This window comes from Hesperophylax consimilis, chromosome 10, assembly GCF_061612785.1.
Source record: "Hesperophylax consimilis isolate HC1 chromosome 10, BYU_Hcon_1.0, whole genome shotgun sequence".
In the NCBI taxonomy this organism is placed as follows: Eukaryota; Metazoa; Arthropoda; class Insecta; order Trichoptera; family Limnephilidae; genus Hesperophylax; species Hesperophylax consimilis.
The window spans coordinates 35111205-35131508 of NC_142845.1; positions in this window are offsets into that span (position 1 = coordinate 35111205).

Below are 20304 nucleotides of genomic sequence, written 5' to 3' on the forward strand. Positions count from 1 at the left end.
CAAACATTGGCACGGGAGACAATGCCATTTATGTAATATGTGAGATTTGAAAGAGAGATTTGCATGTAGGGAGATGATAGAGATTCAAAAATCAAGCCAAGGTCCCTAACCTCATTTTTAAGTACATATTAACTTAATTTTGTTCATGTTTTTGCTAACGTGTTTTGGATCTTGTAAATAAGATGAATTGAATAAAGGATGCTGAAGGGTAAGTTTTTCAGTTCCGACCATTTGACAGGAAAATAATGCAGAAGAATGGAATAGATTTGATCTTCGATAACTCTGAAAATTAAAATATCATCAGCTAAAAGGATATATTTTGAGCGTTTAATGGTCTTGCCAATGCCATTGAATAAAATAAAGAGTAGGGGTGCTAGGCTTGATCCTTGGGGAATCCCTGACACGATTTTGTTCTCATGACAAATATGGTGTCTGTAATTGACATATTGTTGTCGATTGTATAAGTAGCTAGTCATGATAGTTAGGAAATTCTGAGAGTTACAGATGTCAGAGTTTTTTTTAATAACATACATATACTGTGTCGAAAGCTTTCTCGAAATATGTATAAATCACACCGAAATGTATCAAATGTTCAAACCATTTATTGATATAGGTAGTGAGATTCATTAAGATTCGTTGAAGGTGACAGAACGGGTGAAATCCATGCTGATTCTCGATGAGCGCATGTTTTTTAAAATTATAATATTTGCGAATGAGAATGGTTTCTAAAAGTTTTGCTGGTGCTGATAAAACAACTACAGTCAAATGCTGCTTTTTTGCCTTTTTGTGTGTTGATGTACATTTTATTAGCTTCCATATTTCAGGAAAGATTAAAGATGCGATAAGATTCAGCACAGTTAAAAATATGCTTTAGAGGTTGTATTGGACAATTTGAATATTTTTGAGTATAATACAAGTATTTAGATTTCAGGTTACTTTTACAATGTAATTTATCAAGCACTCAATAGATTTGTACCCCTACAAAAATATTACACTTCTGAATTCCCTAAATGGTTCGATTATGAACTAATTAATCTAACGCACGATAAAAAAATTGCCCACAAACGTTATAAAATAAATAGAACGCTAGATAATTACATCGCATTCTCCATTCTGCGTAAAGATTGTACTAGGAAATCGAAAGTATGTTTCAAGAAATACACCAACAATGTTGAAAATTCTATTTTAACAAAAATTAATAAATTTTGGAATTACGCTAACTCCTTTCGGAAAAATAATTCTAACTTTCCCGGTACAATGTTTTACGGGAAAAAAGTGGGTCATGACAAAAACGATATTGTAAATTTATTTGCAGATTTCTTCAAGAGTGTATATGTTGAAGACAATGACAACATATTATCTGATAAACCCCAATTTACCGAAAGCTCACTCAACTTGCATAACATCCATGTGGTAGTAAATGATGTTGTGACTTTTATCAAACAGCTGGATACCAGGTCAAATTCGGGGCCAGATATGATTCACTCAATATTACTTAAAAACTATATTCATGTTCTAGCTCTCCCTATTACTATAATTTTCAATTTATCTTATCTACAGGTTGTTTTCCTGAAATTTGGAAAAGTAGCTTTATAACACCTATTTTTAAAAAAGGAGATAAATGTCAAATTGAAAATTATAGACCCATATGTATTATGTCATCACTACCTAAACTTTTAGAAAAGATTATATTAAGTAAAATCATGCATCAAATTAAACCAATTATATCAACATTTCAACATGGTTTTATGCCAGACAGATCTACGTCATATAACTTATTGCTTTGCGAAAATTTTATTTCTAATGCACTGTCCAAGGGTCTTCAATTTGATACAATTTATACTGACTTTAGCAAAGCCTTTGATACTATTTCTCATCGCATTTTAATGGAAAAATTAGAACACTTGGGAATAAGAGGCAACTTTCTCGAATGGCTTAGAAGTTACTTATCATACAGAAAATTATCTGTAAAAATTACCTCCACAACTTCTGGCACTTTTTTGCCTTAAGTGGGGTCCCCCAAGGTTCCCACCTAGGACCAATTCTTTTCCTACTATTTATTAATGACATTTCACTAATTTTCGATAATATTCACTTTCTTCTATTCGCCGACGATCTAAAGATGTTTAAATCGATCGGTAATTCTTCTGATTGTTTAACTGTACAAATAAACCTAAATAAACTTTATGAATGGTGCATCGTAAACATATTACATCTTAATATCAACAAATGCCAAACGATCAGTTTCCATAGATCTAAAACCCCTTTATTATTCGACTACTCAATTAACAATGCCAATCTAAAAAGAGTTTATGAATTCAATGACCTTGGAGTTATCTTTGACTCCAAATTACGCTTCTTGAATCTCATTAATAGCATTACCAGTAAGGGATTACAAAAGCTTGGATTTATTCTCAGAATCGCTAAAGACTTTACTAACATAAAAACTATAAAATTACTATAAACGTCTCTGGTTAGAAGTCAGGTTGAATACAATGCAACCATTTGGTGTCCTCATTTCAACTCTCATTGTTTACAAATTGAAAAAATTCAGAATAAATTTTTACGTTTTATTAATTTTAAAATTGGTATTCCTATTATTGAAATCAATTATGTCAATTTACGCAGTAAACTTAACTTATCGAAATTATCTGAAAGGCGAAAAATATTTGATCTCCTTTTATTATATAAAATTGTTCATTCAAGGTTAGACTGCCTTGACACTATAAACTTGCTATCTTTACATATGCCTCCAAAATATACTAGACGGAATATTTTATTCTACAACAATAACTTCGCTACGAAATCTGTAGAAAGAATACATAGGTTAGGCAATGAACTAAGTGATGTCGCTGACATATTTAATTTAAACTTCTATACATTTAAAGCCAAATTAGTCCACCACTTTTTAAATGTAAATAATGTATGAGAAATCATAATATTTTATTTCGATTTTCTATTGTTTGTTTTATACTGTTGTTAAAAATGAAATTTGTAACTTTTATGTACTTAAAAGCCCAATAGGGCGTAAATAAATAAATAAATAAAAACAGAAGCAATATCCTGATCGTTAATTTCACTACTTTGTACAGGTAAAGAATTTATTATATAGCGAGGAAGCCATACAGGCAGGGCCGGCACTGAGCCCGTAAAAACCTCAAGGACACTGTGTTAGGTGTTAGGTATTATCAGCGCCTTGGCAAGTCGGCACCCGGAGCGGACTGCTCCAGTTGCACCAGCTGGCCATGTGTTGAGGATAGATCAAGATTTGAAATATTGTCGCCAAACATTGATTGAAAATAACCAGCGAAACCGGCCGCGATCTCAGAATATTTATTTGTTTGTTTTTTTTTTTTTTTTAACGCCTAGAGGGCTTTTAAATGTAGGTGGTACAATTTTGATGACGGACAATTTTGAAACATAAGAAAGAAATAATAAAAATAAAATTACATAAAAAAATACACACAAGAAACAAAAATTTAAAAAAAAGAACAAGAAAACAAATTAAAAAATACAGCGATTTGACTGGTTTACAAAAATACAACTTCTATTGAGGAGTAGTGTTAGAATAAATATTTTACGTGATTCACAAAATTCGCAAAGTTAGTATTTATGTCGACTTCACCTAAGTATTGGTTTCCCATAGTGTGAAACCGTTGTATTGGGGAGTTCGTAATGTAATTGCACTTATTTGTGCTGCAGTGGAATAGTGTATTTTGTTGTGTTGTTATTGTAGGTATTCGAAAGTTTATGAGTTGCAGAAGTTCGCAACAGTCAAATTTACAGCTTAGAGTTTTGAATAAAAAAGTTAAGTCAGAGTATTTAATAAAAAATGATGTTGTAAGTTTTCTAGTGGGATATTTTATTTGATTTTTTTTTTGTATTCGCTAAATGTTATTAATGTGAATTTTGTAAGAGGGAGACCAAACTACTGAGTTGTGTTCAATTATGCTTCTAACTTGAGATATTTATAAAAGTTTTTAGTTGTTCTTAATACGAAGCCTAGTGTTTTCATGCCTTTGTTCACAATTTGGTGGAAATTATTGGCGAAACTTAGTTTTTCATCCAACATAATTCCGAGATCCTCATTTCCGTGACTGTTTCTAAAGCTGTATTATTAAATTAATGGAATATTCAAATTAAATGGGATTTTTATTTCTGCAGAATATCAAGGTTTGTTTTTTTCTACATTTAAAAATAGATTATTTTGTACGCACCAATCTAATATTTGACTGTAGTATTTGGCAATGATTTACATCAGATATTTTTTTGTATAGCTTGATGTCATCAGCAAAGAGCAATACCTCGACATCGTCGAAGCACTTTGTTATACATATTGTTAATGAAAATGAGGAACAAAACCGGACCAAGGTTTTGTGCCTACCTTGCGGTACGCACTGGTCTTTCTGGTCGCACAGAAAGCTTTCGATAACTAAGATTTTATTTTAACAAACAGTTTAGGATTTTTAGCTAGTAAACCATTTTAGCTTGTTATCTCTTCTTCCTAATACTATGGGATACTTTGTCGAATGCCTTCGAAAAGTCTATATATATGCAGTCGACGTGTTTATTTTTTGCAAAAGATTCTAATATAAAGTTTTGAAATATTGTTAAGCTAGTTGCGGTTGATCTACCTTCGATAAAACCGTGTTGTTTTTGGTCAATTAATTTTATTAATTTGGGATGGATTTCATCAAGGACCAGTGATTCAAAAAGTTTAGGAAGTACTGACTGTATACAAATGGGGCGATAATTGTCTATGTCAGTGTCGTCTCCTTTTTGAAGATCAATTTCTAAGTGTAATGAAGCTCGATCTCCAGTCTTTTGGAAAATATCCAAGGAACAAGGGTCAGCTGAATAGTACTGTAAGTGATAATGCATTGGAGCATTTTTAAAGGAATATTGGTGGAATGTTGTCTGGGCCAGCAGATTTGTCAGTGTCTAAGGAAAGTAATTTCTGTTCGCAAGATTTTTATGTGATTTTTTAAATTTGTTAAGTATGTGGTATTATTATTTAATTATTATTATTAATTAAAGTTATTATTGCGTGCGGTCGCTAACTTCGCTAGCTCCAGTTTTTGAAGAATCATAACATGAAATTGTGTCTAAATCGAATCAAATTCGCTACTGAAGTGCTGTGTTTTTCTCGGGCTATAACCCGGTGTGATTATCTCCCGGTATTCTACCGAGATATGCTTAAAAAGTGACTTTTTTCAAAAATATTGACACACAATCTACTTAAGAATTCATCTAGAAATGTTTTGAGAACTCGTACTAAAAGCGTCTAAGAAACTGAAATTTTGTGTGTAAAATAAAACTGGCTGCACAATCTATATCCTCGTGTGTCTATTCTACCGATACTCCAACGGGGAGTGCTTCAAAAGTGATATTTAAACTGGAAGTCTAAAATTTAATTGTGCATAAGTGAACCAAAATAATGACTTAACCTAAATAAGTGAACTAAAACAAAACAAAATATAATAATAAAATAAAAATCTATCAATAAGTGAATTCTTAACAAATTTGAATTGTGAATTAAAAAACAAACTGTAACTAAAATACACTCTAGCACATTTCGTTGACAGTTGTTTAATATCGAGTAAAATCTCGGTGAGACTCAACAGTGAATTGGCATAAGTGTAAAGTGTTTGACTCCAGTATCTACGGAGAAGGGTTCAATCCTCGAACAAACCAAATCTTTTTATTTTATTATCATATTTACAAAGTACCTGTTCATAGATGGCGGTATATACGTACACACACTAAACCAAAACGAGATAACCCTAACAGTCAATAGATGGCAGTAAAAGCGCAATCTGAAAATTAAAATATAAATAAATACCTAATAATAAATAAAATTAAAATAACTAAAACTGCAAACAGGCGTAAGTACGGAAAGTTCTTACAGGTGTGCCGAAATTTTGCCCAACAACAGGCGCTAATATACATAAACCAAATCACCCCATCTGAAAAAATTTTACAGAACACAAACAAAATGGACAAAAACATGGAATTATTTTTATCTAAACTAGATGAGAAATTAGAAAAACAAGCGGAAATAATAACTCATTCCGTTACTAGAAATGTGATGGAAGCGCTAGATGAGAAGATGAAAACAATTATTGAGGAAAACAATATCTTTAAAAATAAAGTTTTAGAACTAGAACAAAAACTTAAAGCAGTAGATAGAGAAAAACGTAAAAATAACCTGGTGTTCTTCGGAATGGAAGAGAAGGGAAAATCTGAAGGAGACCTAGTAGACTACATTAAAAGACCTCATAATAAACACGGGAGTACATTTGGACAGCCAAGAAATTAGCAACGTGTACAGAATAGGGAAACAAAGCGAAAACACGAATCGTCCGGTCATAGCCTCTATCACGACCCAATGGAAAAAACACCTTATACTCAAGAACAAGACAAACCTTCCGCCAGGTATTAATGTGAAAGAAGAAGGAAATCCTGGAAAAACGAAAACAGCTACAACCTCAACTAGAAGAAGAGAAAAAGAAAGGAAAAATTGCTTACATAAAATATGACAAACTGATAGTGTTAAAACCGAAGGACAACATTAGCGAAAAGCGAAAAAGAGGAACTTCGGATTCTCCTAAGTCATCAGCACAGAAGAAAGTAAATACAAACAAAATATCAAGCAATCCTTCACAACCTCTACCCAAAACTAGCATGAAAGAGACCAACAGACCTAACATACTGAACTATGTAAACCGGGCAAGTTCTGACCCACAACTAAGTGCTCCAAAAAACTAATTACTGTCTCGGAAGATCGGAAACAAGGAATATTAACAACAACCAAAATTAACAACCAAAACCAACCAACAAAAAGTCTCCCAATTCGGCTGGTCCCCGCGGGAGTTATAGACCACAACCCTCTAACAACAAGAAGAAACAAAATACTCCATATTGCAAATTTAAATACGAGAACCCTTAGAACGGAAGAAAGCCTACACGAGCTAGAAATAGCTCTCGAAGAAATAAAATGGGATATCCTGGGCATTAGTGAGATGCGAAGACTAGCAGAAAAGATTGAGGAACGCATTGACTATATACTATTCCACAAAGGCGAAACATTTTGGAGGAGGCCCACCACTTCCCCGCCCTGTTTTAGGTACTGATGGTACCCCTTCAGAGCTCTCGCAAGGACGCTAATTTTTTAAAAAACGAATCTACATTTAAAATTTCAAAACAAGACCTCCAAAATGTCCATGCATACGATGTTATTCGCAGTATGCAAGTGCTGTGTTTTAATAATTTTAGTAAGTTCTATTCTACTTGGTTAATATAATAAAAACACATTTACAAAATGTCAACAATAGGTAGAGAAGAATTAAAATAATACACAGCCACCTACAAAGAGAACAAAAAAGAAAAATGGTAAAGTATGCGCCTCTTTCTGTGGTGAAGGGGGTGTCGATACCCACTAACAGGCAGACCTAGGGAGAGAAAGCTGGGCGTTGGATTGGCTTCACGAGAATCAGGTTCCGCGCCCCTAAGCCAGGAAACCGGTTGTGCCTCGACGAGAAGTGTGAGTTGGGGTTGGGAATATCCCGAAGACCATGAGGAGAAAGCGTCGGAATACCTGGAGGCAGGGCGGAAGGTTGCCGATCCACGTTCGGCCCATCCTCAGTCCAGTTCCTGACCTCAGGGGAGGCGCTGCGAGCAGACGATGACACAGATCCCTCATCGTGATTTGATCTTGAAGTTTGATATGCACGGACGAGGTCTTCTGTCACCCCAGAGTTGGGGTACGCCGGACTGACACAAGAAAAATATAAGTTCAGTGCTACTACCAGCAAGCAGGTCACTCTATAGTAGAAAATAAAGAACAAGATACAAAGCAGTGTATAAAAATAAAAGAAGAAGAATTTTATCAAAACAGAGGCCAACAGTTTTGGTAAGGTTAGGGCATTCAAAAGTAGATATTAATACAGTTCAGATATTACTTACAGAAGATGTTAATACAGCCACTTAAAAACTTGTATTTTCAGTCTTTAATACAGTACAGATATTTGCTTACTAACTTGCAAAATGAATGTCAATTGTATTTTCAGTCTTTAAAAAAATATAGATATTACTTACAGAATATATTAATATAGCCACTAGAATACATGCAGAATAATTTTCAATTGTATTTCAGTCTTTAATACAGTACAGATATTGCGTACAGAAGATATTTATACAGCCACTTGAAAACTTACAGAATTAATTTCAATTGTATTTTCAGTCTTTAATTAAGTACAGATATTGATTACTAACGTTTATTAATACAGCCACTAACTTGCAGAATTAATTTCAATTGTATTTTCATTATTATGTACCTACCCAGTTCTCATTTTACCCGCCATTACTCGACTAGTTTAAATTACCTAAACATTTTTTACAGCACCTAGGTATGTATTAAAATTTTTACTGCTGTACGTGTAATTCGGTCATTCTGTCTATAGATTAGGCATTCATGAAATTAGCGTTGAAACGCATTTTGTTTAGTCAGTGTCGGTTTTTAAATCTCTGTGGAGTCAAAAACAATCTATCTTTACTAATAAACTTATACAAGAAAAATGCACCGCAGGTGAATTTTTTTGATGTTTCCAAGGGGAAGCTTACAACATGTTTAGTTCTCCTAGTCCAAAAACGGTAAAGTGAAAATAAAAATAAAACATGTATTTGCTGAAAAAAATTAATATTTAACAACATTTTTAAAATTAAGCAAACGGCTCTTTACTGCTGTGCGCTTTTATTTTTTTTTTTTATTGTAAAAGCGATAGCATAAAAAGTATCATGTCAAGCTGATAAGGTAATGGAGCCATTTATTTTAAAGACATGCTAATAAGTTCAAAATCAGTGTCAACAGTTATCAGCACGGGTACCAATAATAAATTTGGTGATCGGATAACTCATCAAAATTACAATACAACACATCTCTAAAAAGTGATATATAGTAATGTGAAGAAAAGTTATGAAACAAAAACTATTTCAAATAGGTTACGTGGGTAAGGTTTATTACGTCAGTTTTTTTTTCATCGCTTTTAATGATTTTACTTCACTTTTTAAAGGTATGTTGAAATATCAAGGAAACCTTTCCATTAAATATCCCCTCGCAAAGACTCAGAAATAATGAACTGCTCTTCCTCAACCATCATTCGACAAATTATGGATACTATTCACCATTGTCCAGAATGTGTAGAATGGTCAACTCAAGTCAAAACCTTAACTTCTTTGGGATAAGTCTGAATGATTTTTGCCAGTCGCTAAATAAGTGACGGAATATTATAAGTGACCTGTGGTCCTGACCCACGGCGTATTCTTGACTTGATTCGACTTGTCACTTTATTTTCTTATATTATATCTACCATATGTCTTTGCTTTCACGTACCTTTGTCTACTCCTGTATTTTTCATTTTACTTTATTCGTGTTATTATTTTGTAATTTGGACGATGTCCGTTAGTAAATAAATAAATATATTAATTAAAAGCCCCTCCACACAGCATCCTTAAAGTTGAAAAACATCGTTTCTGGTGGATGCACATATTAATAGCTTAGCTGACTGGCTTATCTTAGCTCACCTCGTTTGGTAGTTTTGTAAGTGGTTAATATTGAGCTTTACGGTTAATCCGGCCCTGTTTGCAGTGACCAGAGGTGATATCACCCGGACTACGCCTCAAGACTAGAGATGACCAATCCGAGTCGCATTTGGAAACATAATGCTTTTACTAGGAAATACAACGGATTGTCTTGGAAGAGTTGCATAAAAATATATATGTTTAGCAACGTGAACGTTGTAGGTTTGTTGACTTGGTTACACAGTTAAGTATCACATCAGTGTCAGGAGATACTGGTACGATACAATGGTCCTGATACGAGTTTCAACTGCTCCCAACCGTCTGGAGCCAGTGAGACTATGGCATGATTGGTATCCCCGATTGGGAAACTTTGTGAGGCTGATGGTAGTTTGGAGGGGAAGGAGATTGGGAAGAAGAAGGTGGGGAAGTAGCTGGCTGTTCAGATCTGGTCACCAAACACGGCTAAAGCTATTTCAAGCAACTTTTCAATTCTTAAAGGTCGTCTTACACAATACACCAGGGCTATACTGAGAGTATCCTCCACTCTGGAATGAGCCACAAATATACTATATATTATTTAAAAAAATAAAATTATGAAATAACACAAATTGATCACATTAAATTTACTTGCGCACGCTGTGATTTTAACCCGCGACTTCCAGCTTGCTAGTAGGGAGCCTTACCCCTCGACCACGAAGGACGCCAGTATGACTAATGGGTGTTTTACAATACATCTTTGTTCGTCTAGTTTCAGTTTTTTCAGTAGGACGTATTCTATTTTGGTACCGATTTTCTAACGGTTTAAAATGGCGGTCAGTATTAAATTTGCCATCTGTCGTCGGTCATTTTTTACCTAACTATAATTATGTGGAAATGTTGCTGTATTAAGGAAATAATAAGGGTAATGATGTAATGATATCCCAAACTGGGTTTGAAAGTACCTGGTCATTGAAATTTCATAACTGAACCTACCTAAAATAAAACCAGCATCCTACCGATTCTGAAGATGTAAATCTACGTATCTATTGTGCTAAGTAAAATATAAAATCTATAATCTTACATCACTCTGAGGCAAGTAACGAGAATTTCTACGTCACGGCTTCCGGGTCATACAATAAATCTTACATCACTCTGAGGCAAGTAACAAGAATTTCTACGGCTTCTGGGTCATACAATAAATGTTACTTCACTCTGAGGCAAGTAACAAGAATTTCTACGTCACGGCTTCCAGGTCATGCAATAAATCTTACATCACTCTGAGGCAAGTAACAAGAATTTCTACGGCTTCTGGGTCATACAATAAATGTTACTTTACTCTGAGGCAAGTAACAAGAATTTCTACGTCACGGCTTCCGGGTCATACAATAAATCTTACATCACTCTGAGGCAAGTAACAAGAATTTCTTCGGCTTCTGGGTCATACAATAAATGTTACTTCACTCTGAGGCAAGTAACAAGAATTTCTACGTCACAGCTTCCGGGTCATACAATAAATCTTACATCACTCTAAGGCAAGTAACAAGAATTTCTACGGCTTCTGGGTCATACAATAAATGTTACTTTACTCTGAGGCAAGTAACAAGAATTTCTACGTCACGGCTTCCGGGTCATACAATATATCTTACATCACTCTGAGGCAAGTAACAAGAATTTCTACGGCTTCTGGGTCATACAATAAATGTTACATCACTCTGAGGCAAGTATCAAGAATTTCTACGGCTTCTGGGTCATATAATAAATGTTACATCACTCTGAGGCAAGTAACAAGAATTTCTACGTCACAGCTTCCGGGTCATACAATAAATCTTACATCACTCTAAGGCAAGTAACAAGAATTTCTACGGCTTCTGGGTCATACAATAAATGTTACTTTACTCTGAGGCAAGTAACAAGAATTTCTACGTCACGGCTTCCGGGTCATACAATATATCTTACATCACTCTGAGGCAAGTAACAAGAATTTCTACGGCTTCTGGGTCATACAATAAATGTTACATCACTCTGAGGCAAGTATCAAGAATTTCTACGGCTTCTGGGTCATATAATAAATGTTACATCACTCTGAGGCAAGTAACAAGAATTTCTACGTCACTGCTTCCGGGTCATACAATAAATTTCCAACTTGATATTTTTATTAAATGAAAAGTTACTTTGTTTTTAACCACTTTAATTTATAAGTTATGAAAACTAGATTATTAACTTACATTACTCCACAAGGAAAATATTTTTTTTGTTGTGTAGATTTTAAGGAAAGGAAAGAGGAATTTTTGGGAGGGAAAAAAGGTATAGTAGGAGTGAAGACGGTATTAATCTATTCCTCCCACTGAGGCGAAGTTGGTGGGCAGTCTCCAGACGTATTCTAGATCCGGACAAACTTCACCTAATGAACCCGGGCACCCCTGCTAAGTCACTCGCATCCAAAAAAGGATGTTTCTAATTATCTCTTATTTGAAAAAAAAACCTAAATTTCCCATGAAATTAAAAGATTTTTAAGTAGGTAATGAAATACATACCTACTTAATTATAACCATAAATGTTTCACGTAATATTTTTTTAAATTTAAGAAATTATATTTTTCTCAAGAAATGTCACAATATGCCGCCATGTGAGATGGCGTTCCATCTCAGTAAAATTATTTTTTTTAAACTTTCTTCAGGCCGGTAGGTACCATAATTGATTATTCCGATTTGTCAGCTAGGAACCACGATCACACGAACTCTGGCGGGCAATCAAAAGGTAGTATCTAATAAGGCCACCATATTGAACCAGAACCGAAACGTGACAAACAAATATACCTCTGTAAGATGAAATGCTAAATGGTCGAGTTAAAACTTGCTACGCTCAGCCAATTAGTAAGAATATGCAAATAATAATTACTTGGTTATTTTACACTGGTATCCCTAATGTCGACTGCAATGTTAACTGTGTCAAGCTGTATTGCGTTTCGCTAGTGCTTCTTTGTAAATTAAATCTATATTGATTCGGATCGCTTTCTGAAAACCGTTTCAATCGAACCGTTACTACAGTAATAACGGCTATAATCAGATAATGGTGTGGTAGTTAGAAAAAAGAAAGCGAATTTTAGGTTGTTCGTTATTTTAATTAACAATTAAAATAGATTTTATTAAATGAAACAAACGCATTGTTTTAAACCAATATTTTATTCAAATGTATTCATCAGCAAGCTTCATCAGGGTAAACATAAATGAAAAATAAACTTTTAAGCGTCCTTTAAAATACCCTTTTTAAATATTTCGGGATTTCACTCATCAAGTGTATTCTTAGTATTCTAGACCATATTTTCAAATTATGGAGAGAGTAAAAGTGAATTTATGCATTACTTTTATCAAAACAGGAAAATTTAATAATTAAACGAAAGATTGTAATTTGGAATCGAGTTGAATTCAGAAGAGATGAGATGTTGAACGGAGGATAGACAATTTTAGATAAGGCTTGATAGAAGAGAGGATATTTGTTTAGAGAAAGACAGTAAAAAATGTGTGATCTAAAGTTCCTCTTTCTAGGCCACAGTACAATCTCAGGAGTTAAGCACACGAATTTTAAAAAGGTCAGAACAGAGGCCATCTGACCCATTTTCAAATATCGCCTGGCTAGCAGATCACGGATATCAATATAGGAGGTAAAATTATGGCTGAATGACGCAGATATCGAAACGCTCTTTATACAGGGTGTCCGGAAACTCGTAGTACAAGCGGGAAACTGGTGAATCTACATCACATTTGGAGTCGATTTTGTAGTATATTTTTTTTTTTATTTGAGCTTTCGTTATCGAGTAAATCGAGTTTGAAGTTAATTTTTTTTTTTTTTTTTTTAATCAAATTCTTATAAATTATTACTGAAGATCAAAGTACCCAACTAACTAAAACTGTTTGAAAGTAAAACAAATGAAGAAACTCGGATTTGAAGCATTATTTTGAAATCACCCTTCATTTAACCCGGTGTAATCATAAAATATTTCTGCTCTGCAGGGTTAAAACATCTGTTATTCAACCCTAAACACCAGAAAAAACTTTAACCCTAAAATAGCCGAAAAATATATTTTTTTGGTTTTTTTTTTTTTTTTTGAAAATGCTCAAATCAAAAAACTTTATGTTTTTTTGGGTTCCCCATGTGGTGTAGATTCTCCAGTTTCCCGCTTGTACTACGAGTTTCCGGACACCGTGTATAATTTTATTGATCCTTCCTACAACTCACTTGCTGAAACTTTATAAACTATTGTACATAATGTTTTCTCTTTACTTTTATAATAACTATAAACAAAAAAAAACTTTTTCTACTTATATATAATTATTATACTTAGGTACTTGAAATATAGTAATGGTTTTATACTACCCACACTCAGGCAGTGCCTTAGTGGGTTTTCGTTTTCGGGTTTAAATAAAGTTAAAAAAAAAAAATATATATATATCATTGTCGCCACGCCCACACTTATAACACATCATCTGTCAGGTGTGACTAGGGTTGCCATATTCGGCCAGGGTCTCGTCGGGACGTTTCAAGATGGAACAAATAAAAATTTTGTAATACTTAAACAATTTCTTTATTTTATAATAAGTAAGTAAATATGTTTGTTTTATAGGTTACTTTAATTGGTACTAGCAGAAGTACTTGGCTGACCATACTTTTCAGAAGATTTCGCTTTTCTCAACAATTCTGGGTACCTTTTAACATAATTGTAGAACTCTGTACAAGTCATGTTATAATTGACTTGACACTGTAAAATCGACTCCACAGTCTCTGGGCTATGGGACACACGGAAAATTAAAATTTGCATTGCGCAATTACAATCGGGACATTTAAGGCTTTTGTCGGGACGTCGGGACAGATAGCTCAATAAAGGTGACAGTCCCGATATATCGGGACGGATGGCAACCCTAGGTGTGACAGGTTTGTATGGCGAGCGATGTGGTGTTATATATATATATTATATATGTTATGAGTATAGCGTACAGTGTTGCCACCCTAAAACTCAATAAATTAATGAAACATGATTGGTTATATTATTTATAGACTGCATGCCGCATAGGTAAACTTTTGTGATGTATGAATACCAGCCTTTTCCCCGAGGCAGACGTTGATAATTTATTGGCTCTGCTATTCCATACAGGTCTTGTAAACCCACTCAGGTCTATGCAAGTCACTGATGCATCGTGCAACAGAACAAAGTCGTGATTATTACTCTAATAATAAATATCTAAGTGTTGCGGAAAAAATGGTCACGATGCCATGGAAAATTCAGAGATTCTGAGAATTTTGTTTGGGATTGATAACGATGACCATTTCTACCTTGTTCACACCACTTCTCTTGCGCTTTTTATGAGATCTCGTCGAAGTCCAATGACCTTTGGAATTTAATTGGTCTTGCTCGATTTGTGTGGCCAACCCAGATTTTTTTAACCAATTAATTGATGGCTTTGTTATAGTTGGATGTTTTGAACCTAACGCTTACCAAACTGAAGACCCGAAGCGGCAGAAGTTGCTGGTTGATGGTTGGATTCATTGGACTTTGACAAATGCCAGGATTTTTGGTTTCTAATGCGAAGTTGTGACCAGTAGGAAAATATCAATTTTTAGAGACCTGCTCTGTTATGCCGTTTATTCTTTTTAAAAATACATATGTAAATATCTGAAGTTCCCTTCGTTGCCCTGGCTTTACAGAGTTTTTCGAAATCAAATAATTTTCCTCTTATTTTGAACGTCAAGTGTGCAAAATTTTATCCAAGAAGTTGAAGGAATCATGAACCAAAATTTAAAAAAAGTGTGATCATTAAGTGCTTTTTTTAACCTGAGGGGTCTGCCACCGGGTTCTTACTGTTCTTAAAATTCTTCTCAAAAGTTATTCCAAATACCGTTTCGTGCGGATTATCCGCTACGCCGGATCAACGGCACATCACCAATCTGAGACCCAGACACTGCAGACCTCAGACACGATGTGGGGGAACGAGCACAACAAGCGTGTGAGAGAGAGAGAGAACCGAGTGGTTCGGTGGGAGAAGGAGGAGAACAAGGGGGACAGATGCAGATGCAGATGCAATTCAGATGGCTGAATGTTCCAGTAGAGAAATGGAGTTTGTAATAAAAAAAAAGTAAAATTCTTTTGATATTTTGTTATCTTGATAAAATAACAATTCTTATGGAGAAAGAAAGGGGATCATCATTCGGAGTATCGGTTTGCACCCTCCCCCCCACAAATAAAAGAAAATAGAAAACGGTAGAGATTTGTGCTGTAAGTATTGTCCAATACTGTTTGTTTTGTTCTTCACCCATCCTGATACAAATATATTAGCATATTGAACAATATAACGCGAGTGCCTACAAATCTAGGACTTTTTTTTGACACCTCCAGAAGTTAAGGAGGAAAAGCACGGAGGAAGAATGTAAGGTGGAAGATCGAGGAGGAACGCTGATAGAAGGTCCTTACCGTGCAGAGAGCAAGGAGGAAAGGTATATAAGGTAAGGGGAAGAACGGGGTGGAACGCTGGTGGAAGGTCCTTACTTAGGGCATAAATAAACCACTCACCCTTAGGAAGAGCAAGGAGAAATGGTACAGAAGGTAGAGGGAATATCGGGAAGGAAATGTGTAAAAGGTAAGGGGGAGAGAAAGGAGGAACGGCAGTAAAAGGTAAGAGGGAGATCAAATACGGATGGCAGAGGAATATAAGAGAAGGAGAGAGGAAGAGGAGAGCGAGGAGGAAAGGCGGCGAGAGGAGGGGCTGACCTAGAAACATTCAAGTCTGCAAGCATCCACCAAGGTCGCGCATTCCGACCATTTCATTCACACCGCGGTGCGGCGTTCCTTGCCCCGGTGGCGGTGGTGGTGGCACGGTGATTCGAAAGCCACTCACTTCGGCTGGCAAAAAATAGCCGAAAAACAGGCTCTAGGAATTTGAATAAGTAGAATGAAGAATGCGTGGTAATAATAAATAAGAAGAAGAATTTTGTTTGACCAAATAATTATACTTGAACGATGAACATAATCTATTTAAAGTCGAAAGATGAAGTCACATATAATAAAGTTTTATGAGTGATAGGAAAAAGGTTTTCGGAGTCTTCGATTAATCATTTGAAAAAACGACAAAAAGTGTACAGTTCGTTGCAAAGGTTAGGGTTTATTTTGGCTCATTCACTTCCTTTCGAAAAAAAGCGAGATACAATATAGATTAATAAAATATAGATTAACAGCTAAAAATGACTGGGCCAATGTAAATATTCTTTGCAGGTAATAATTAACCTTTTTTCCCTAAATTATACTAGTAGAAGCATATATTTTTCGGTCTTATGTGGTTTTTTGTTCCGTATAAAAAGAGTGCGGTATTTCAAAATACTTTTAAAAGTGTTATTAATTTTACAAAAAATGTGTAGTTTTTTTTTCTAAGAGAATTCATTAGTCCTTGTGTATGTTCATAATTCCTAATTTATTTAAGTAATATAGGCGCATCCTCAAAACGCCCTGATTAGTCAGGATAACAACTATTTAGTAATTATAGGCGCATCCTCAAAATGCCCTGGTCAGTCAGGATAGCAACTATTTAGTAATTATAGGCGCATCCTCAAAACGCCCTGGTCAGTCAGGTTAGCAACTATTTAGATGATCTTTCAAAAAAATAAAAAAAATCCATATCGTAATCTTGGTTCATCACAAGGAGAGGCAAATTAAAATCAAAATGCTAATCTGATAGCCTGCGGAATGATTTGACAGCATCCGTTTTACCTCCCTCCTACAATAGGGATCTCAGATTCCTGAATCCCTAAAGGTGACATAGACCGTGAAGGAAAACAATTGCTTCCTGTGTTCGATCAAACACAAAGAAAAGTGGATGATGATACTTCACATACTCCGCATCACATATATGATCGATATATCCAAAGTAATACACCCAGTAGAATAAGGCTATTCGTGAGAATTTCTCCGGCTCCAAACTGTTGAATAACCGTTGCGGTTTGATACCGTTCATTACACTTCGTGTTATGGTTTCGTGGTACATACCTAACACCATTATTTATTAACATTTGGTTTCGTTGCCCGCTAATTTTCAGAAAAACCCATTATTAAACACCGTCTGAGATCGGAATTTACCGATTTGGCAAATTGAAGCCACGTTAGTTGAGCCACTGTTACACGTCTATGGCAGAAGACGAAGACACCGACTAAATAATTGAAAAGACATAGATAAATAAAAAGAATAAAAATAATGTTTTAAAACTTGTAGGTAAGGATTTATACGGTGCGAAGTGGACGCAAGATCGTTTTTGCATTTTCGTCGATCAAAATGAGCGATCGCCAAGTTAAAATGTAGCTCAGTCATGGTCATCAACACAGCTGAGTACAATTTTCGAGGATTACTCAAGCCATCAATTTTAATGTACAACGTTGAACTAATATTTAATGGTCTACTACGAAAATATTTCTCTGAGCACCTGATGAGAGGAAAGCATTTAGTTTTGAAATTACACGAGGCGGTAAGTGATGAGATCATTCCAACCTTATTTTTCCCCATCTCTTTACCCTTCTCACTTCATAATTCCTAATTTAGAGATTCCACGGTTCCAATGACTGCAAAATTGACTTTCATCTACGTGGCAAGAGCAAAAATCACAAAATTGTATGAAAGACCAATCGATAATTTACATCTTCGAAGGCAGGAGGTTGGCAACAACTATCAGTTTGTTTGATCTGCGAACGCACCGCCCCGGTCAAAAGGAGTATTCTGCAATGTCACGACAAGATGATTAAAGCCTTTTCTACAGATATCTTTTGGCAATAGGCAGCCCTATTATATTAGATTCGTGACAGCATCTCTCATGCTGCGATGATGGGTCAATGATCTCTGAAATGCGGTCAGAAAAATGCAGTCTTTTAACAAATTAATCTTCTTCTTGTTGTTTTACTTCTTCTATTTCGTATGGTTGGATAGTTAATTGTGGCCATTATAGAATGTTAAGCTTTGTAGAGTGGACATTCTTAAACAATGTTTGTTTTGTTTGAACATAATACAGTCCTTAAAAGTCAAAGTAATAACAAATAGGTGTGTTACTAAAGAAAATGTCTCATATATCTACTGATTTCTATATATTTATTAAATATGTCCTATATTTAACAACCGTTGTTCATATTGCTATATATATGTGCGTACTATGCCACTTTTATTTTATTTATTGACATAGTTTAGAAATGAATAGTACACAAAATAGGGTGACAGGGTATGTCATCAAAATGACAATTCAATACACCTCACAAAGTGATATAAAGTTATGTTCACTTTTAATGACTTTATATCACCTCTTAAAGGTGTGTTGAATCGTTTTCAAGCCATCTTAGAACGCTTACTACGGGGCCGTAACCGGAAGAATCTTATTACAAAACTAAATAAATAAAAGTGTGAAATACACAGCGGAATGTTCGTTTATAATAAAATACGGTCCATGCAGCATTTTCACCTGTATTCTCAAGCAGACTCTGTTCCGAGAAACGGCGGTGAATGCGGAACCATTATTATTATTACCTATTATCTTAGCTTCCCAACTATCGCATCTTGGTGAAAGTAACCCATAGCTCAGTGTTCAGTGCTAATAGTGGTATTCGGCCATTACCTTTGGATTAGTAGATAATTAGGTATAAGCTATCATTAGAAGCTATTCATTCACACCTCAGAAGTTCACATTTTGTGACATTTCTGAAATTAAAAACCGAAAAGTTTAGGTAGAGAACTAATATTGTACAAATTTGCATGATATGCAAATGATAAACTGATGTTTATAAGCCAAGTTTTTTATGCATAGCACAAAGGATAACAAATTCTTCTTCTTCGATGGCGCTACAACCCATATCGAGCTTTGGCCTCCTGCAACAGTCGCCTCCAACTCCTCCTGTCCTCAGCGGCTGACTTTCAGTTTGTCACCTGGAGAAGCTGTGCTGCATCCCCTCTTACCTCATCTTCCCACCTCAGTCTGGGTCTTCCCACTTTTCTCTTTCCACCTGGGTGACCAGTCAGAATTCTTTTTGGGACGCGTGTATCCGGCATTCTCTGTACATGCCCAGCCCATCTCAGCCTGAGGAGTCTCATGTGTGTTCTTGTAAGCAATAATTATTCACCTGAAATACTCCCAAGGAAAAATGAATGCTGCTACCAAGTAGCTTAATAGTAGAGAAGCTGACCGGCAGTCAGAAAGTTGCCGGTTCGATCCCCGTCGATGCCATTTATTTTTTCTCATGAGAATTTTACAATTTGTATGGGTGTCTCAGGCTAATAATTATTGCTTATAATAATTAGCAAAAACGATGTATGAATGTGAATGAGACAAGGAGCGTGCGCCAAGACAGAGTTGTATGACAGTCCGTCCTCTCTGCCTACCCTTGCGGGGAAACGGCGTGATGGTTAGTTAGTTTGTTAATTACCAAATTAAATTGTCTAGTAAAGTTTTTCTTTTCAGACTTGTTCCCGACCTAAGAACCTATATTCCTGTTAACTATAAAGTAGGTACTTACTTAGGTAGGGTTTATTTTTTCATAACCATTCTCACATTCTTACCTAATATATTTTCAGGAAATTTTAATTTAAAATCCGTCACAGACAGTCCCACAACCGAAATAAGTAGGTTTGATAATAATAAATAAATAAAAATTGTAGGATAAGGTCAATAGAATATCGGGTTTCCTGCACGTCCATTGACCATCTGCCATTTGCCATTTGACCCGCAATTTCG